This window comes from Myotis brandtii, unplaced genomic scaffold, assembly GCF_000412655.1.
Source record: "Myotis brandtii unplaced genomic scaffold, ASM41265v1 scaffold225, whole genome shotgun sequence".
Lineage (NCBI taxonomy): Eukaryota > Metazoa > Chordata > Mammalia > Chiroptera > Vespertilionidae > Myotis > Myotis brandtii.
The window spans coordinates 2,547,623-2,552,265 of NW_005358435.1; positions in this window are offsets into that span (position 1 = coordinate 2,547,623).

Here is a 4,643-nt window from a genome sequence, read left to right on the forward strand (position 1 = left end):
TCCCCAGTGGGGGGTGTGCAGGAGGCAGCTGAATTGATGTTTCTCTCTCATCAGTGTTTCTAATTCTCTATCCCTCTCCCTTCCTCTCTGTAAAAAATCAATAAAATATATTTAAAAAATAAAAATAAATAAATAAAAAATCAATGGAAAAATATCCCCTGGGGAGGATTAACAACAATAACAATAAAATTACAACTAAACTACAGAACAACCATCATTCAGAACCCCCTGAAATCTGGCTGAATGGAAGTCCTACAACTAGGGAATTAAAGAAGAAGCGACATCAAGACTGCTCTAAAAGAAAGGTATCATACCCTAGAGCAGTAATGGCGAAACTTTTGAGCTCCGTGTGTCAGCATTTTGAAAAACCCTAACTTAACTCTGGTGCCGTGTCACATATAGAAATTTTTTGATATTTGCAACCATAGTAAAACAAAGACTTATGTTTTTGATATTTATTTTATATATTTAAATGCCATTTAACAAAGAAAAATCAACCAAAAAAATGAGTTCGCGTGTCACCTCTGACACGCGTGTCATAGGTTTGCCATCACTGCCCTAGAGTGAAGCTCTGGAAACAGACTGGAAAAGACTTGAATGTAGCAACTATATTCCAGAACTACAAACTATGGGAAATAAGGAAAACAAGTATATCTTCAACTAAAAGCTCTATCAGGGAAGCCATCATATCACAAAACTGAATCATGGTGCAAGGAGGCATCTGTGCATCCCTTTCTGCACTGAATTTCAAATTTTTGGAACAAAGCAACACCCAACCACCACCATCTGACTCCCTATGAACTATCAGTTAGATAAGGCTAAAAATTTTCCACCACTGATTATCCCCCCCCCACGCCCCCCTTCGAAAAAATACCATTTAGCCCTAGCCGATTTGGCTCAGTGGATAGAGCAGTGATGGTGAACCTTTTGAGCTCGGCGTGTCAGCATTTTGAAAAACCCTAACTTAACTCTGGTGCTGCGTCACATATAGAAATTTTTTGATATTTGCAACCATAGTAAAACAAAGATTTATATTTTTGATATTTATTTTATATATTTAAATGCCATTTAACAAAGAAAAATCAACCAAAAAAATGAGTTCGAGTGTCACCTCTGACACGCGTGTCATAGGTTCGCCATCACTGGGATAGAGCGTCGGCCTGCAAACTGAAGGGTCCCAGGTTCAATTCGGGTCAAGGGCACATGCCCAAGTTGTGGGCTCAATCCCCAGTGGGGGGTGTGCAGGAGGCAGCCCATCAATGATTCTCTCTCATCATTGATGTTTCTATCTCTCTCTCCCTCTCTGAAATCAATAAAAATATATTTTAAAAAATACCATTTAAATGGTTTACATTCAATATATAAGCATCTGAATATTACAAAAAACCCAAAAAATAAAACAAAAAACCCAAATGTTTGCCAAATGTGCCTGACCACTGAACTCATTTTTCTTCTAAACAGATATTATGAGTAAGAAATACTAATGTACCACTAAGACAGCCTTAAGCACCCTGTAGACAAAGTCCCCATCAGCATAATTTGAGGTTACAAATGTGTCAATTCATTTTTCCAAGGGCCTTATGGGTATCTGGAGTCACAGCTCTTACTCTATGAATTTCATCTGCCTTGCTTACCCACGCTACTCACTAGTTTTACATTAAAACTCACCAAAACCACCTATTACCTCTAATAAATAATTAAAAATTCCAAAAATACCTTCCTGAATCATAAACACTAACACTTGTCAAGAAATGTAAGGTGACTCATACCCAGCGCTTTCAAAAAGTTTAGTCACACCTTCTCATTTCAAAGTAAATAAAAACTCGGGAACACCCTTCATATCAGAGTTAGTCTTATGATGTTATCAAAAGTCATAGTTTCTCCTTCATTTCTTTATTCTGGTATCATAACGTAAAGTTCCTAGGGCTTTGATTCACCCCCGTGTTTATCACTTCCCATGATCCAGAAATGGGAGTAACATCTATCTAATCACTGAACATTTTAGGGCTTCAATGTTTCTGCTAAAGCTATTGGATGAAAATTCTTTGCTCAACGTTTTCTTCTCTCGCTTAAATGTTATGACAAAAACAATGGAAAACTGTATGGCTCACAGTAGATGTGCCCTTTTGCAAATGTTAGCAGGAAAAAAAGAGAAATTGTTATGCTTCTTGCATCAGAACAATAGGATTAAGAGAACTTTTTACTACATAAAAACAAAACAAAACATGAAGGTAGAGATAAAATTAAGACCAATCAACAACTATTCATTATATAAACCATTTACAACTTTTTTAGCTTGGTCTAATTTGTCTTGATCACCCAGAATGTGAATCAACACCCTTCTCCTAGCATCTGTTGGTACATTCTAGAAATGCAACTTAATTTTAATATTCTGTTTGTCCATGAATAATAATTAGGAAAGGTACAGCTCAAAGACTGCTCCAAGGTTATTAAAGGACACCACCTTGATTATTGATTAAGAACTTTCCCAACTCTGGCGAAACAGGAAGATAAATCAGTTACCAAAGAAAAGTCACATGGTAGCTGGTATCACAATTTAACTATAGTTATATTTGCAATATTCATTACTTTACTTGTACCATTTTTCCTTTCCATGAGCAAAGATGATAAAGTTGACACTGTTTTCTATGAAGAACAAAGATATCCAGAAATGTGGGGTTACACATCACCTAGTTGTGGTCACAACCTAACTTCTCAGTGATCACTTTTGTAAAAAGCCGTGCTATCACTAAAGCAGTGAAAAAGAAAACATCTGTCCAAATATTTTTAAATGGTAAAGATGACAGGTGTTTTATTTAATCCATTAAAGACAAATGTGCCAACCACATATATTTGAAACACAAGGTGTCACATTAGAAACAGTGCTTATACCGTGCCTATTTATCAACAGCAGAGTGACAGCGGGATGACACTTCATTCCCTGCAGGTTCTCAGAATGCCTTGGTTCTATTTAAGAGACACAGTTCACGACAAGTGCAGTATGGCCGGTCCCATATATAATATAGGTTAGACATAAGTATGGGAAAGATTCACAAATCAGTTGACAGAAAGCCTGAAATTCCAGTCCCCAAGAGCTCAAGGTTTCCTGGTCTCAGGAGATCAATTACTGTTTGGTTGTATTTATCAGTGTACCTAGAATTCCTACTCATTTTCTCCCTGTGACCAAAAAAATTAAAGACGTGCTACCAAAATTCGGACCATAAACTGAATTTTAAGATCATGCAATATTGTGTTTTTCTTTTTTAGCCTCAACTCCCACAAAACCATCCTAGATTTATAACAGAAATGCCATTAGAAGATTCAACCACTACCACTTCTATACTGCCAGAGGGACAGTTTTCTGTGTTTTAAATCATCTTAACCCTTAGTTCAAGCATGTGTCACTTCCATTTGCGATGGCAGTTCCATGGGGGTCACGGGGAAGAACGCACTCCTTAAACAGCTCTAATTACTTTTCGATTCTTAGGAAGCCACAAGGCTTCTGAAACTAGTGCCTATGCTGATACATGAATTAAGTTTCAGAGTACATTGTAAAATGACGTTAAAAATGAATATACACATTCCTGAGGTGACTATCTCAGCTACAACAACTTCCAGAACTTTGTCTATCAACTCTAGATAATCAAAGCCATTTACCCACAGGCTCCGGGAGGCCTTCTAAGTAGCCTTACACTCGGTGATGCCTCATTCTTTGTGAAGTTGATGTGCTTTTACTTTCTCCTACCCCTTTATGTGTTTTGGTCTTCCCGATGCTACTTCCCACGTCTCAGGGCCCAGCCAGTGCCCTCTCTTTGTTTTCTACAAAGCGTCAAAGTGACTGTAAAAAGGCTCTGAGGTTTTTGTCCTACAAGCAGAGCTTGGCGAAGCCGTCACCTCCCGAAGCCCCCATCTTCTGGAGAGAATGACACTAGATGATCTAAGCTCCTTCTGGCTCTGCGATTCATGAGAGGGTTCCCGTGGCGGCCGATCACCGTCCAATTCCAGCCCGGGACCTCCTCGGGGAAGCATTCCCCCGCTAATCCCCGCAGACCGCCCCGCTCGGGGCGCCTGGCCATGGAGGAATTCGCTGGATACCGAGGTCACCATCAGCAGGCGGGCATTCCGCTGGTCGAGAAGGAACAACACTTGACGTGAACAGGTAGGTAGCAGGAGGGAAGGAGACGGCGGAGTGCCACTCAGCGGAAGGGGAGCGCGCTCACGGTATGGACCCAGCGCATACCGAAGCCGGTGCCAGGAACTTCCCCGGCAGGAAGCCACGCCAGCTTCCAAGGGGTTAGGTAGCTCCCTGGGCCCCCTCTCGCCACCCCCTGCACCCCTGAACCACAGAAGCAGGTGACATGTGGTGGCCACGGGTGCCCCAAGGACCTCTCACTCACAGGCCAGGAGGCGGAATCCCCCCGACGCTTAGAAACCACCCTGCGCCCGGCCGGCCGGGGTGAATCCCGGCCCTGACTCCCGCCCACGACCAGGAATGAGATTGAAGGAACCGAAGTGCTCCACTGGTCATCTACCTGCCCGGGCCAGGAGCAGACACAACCCCCCCACCCCCCGCCCTCGCCTCGGCAAGTTTATTATCTACCATCTCCTGCCTCCAAGTCCCACCACCGCGCCTCTCGCCGACC